The sequence below is a fragment of the Mastomys coucha genome, unplaced genomic scaffold (assembly GCF_008632895.1).
Source record: "Mastomys coucha isolate ucsf_1 unplaced genomic scaffold, UCSF_Mcou_1 pScaffold20, whole genome shotgun sequence".
In the NCBI taxonomy this organism is placed as follows: Eukaryota; Metazoa; Chordata; class Mammalia; order Rodentia; family Muridae; genus Mastomys; species Mastomys coucha.
In genome coordinates, this window is record NW_022196903.1 from 121,605,694 (window position 1) to 121,606,042 (window position 349).

Consider the following 349-nt stretch of genomic DNA (forward strand, 5'->3'; position numbering starts at 1 on the left):
CCATGTCCATCAACTCCCCCAGTGCGCAGTACTAGAGTGGCATGGAGAGGAGTTATGGTGTTTGTGTTCTGTAGAGAAGTTTGGAACAGGCAAGACGCTTTATAGTGAGTCTGCCTGCTAGAAGCATCCCTTTCCTTAGAGATGTAAAATATCCTTTCTTCAAGGTCTGTAACTAAAGCCAAAAGGAATGGCTGCCCAAGTTTCACACTGACTAACTGACTAAACATGGAACAATGAGCTTTTTATTAATCCAAAGTTGTAATCGTCTATACTCTTCAGCGCTGACAGACAGTTGCTCATCTTCAAGGCAATAACTTAAAACTGTAAGAAAAATCATAACTCTGGAAGA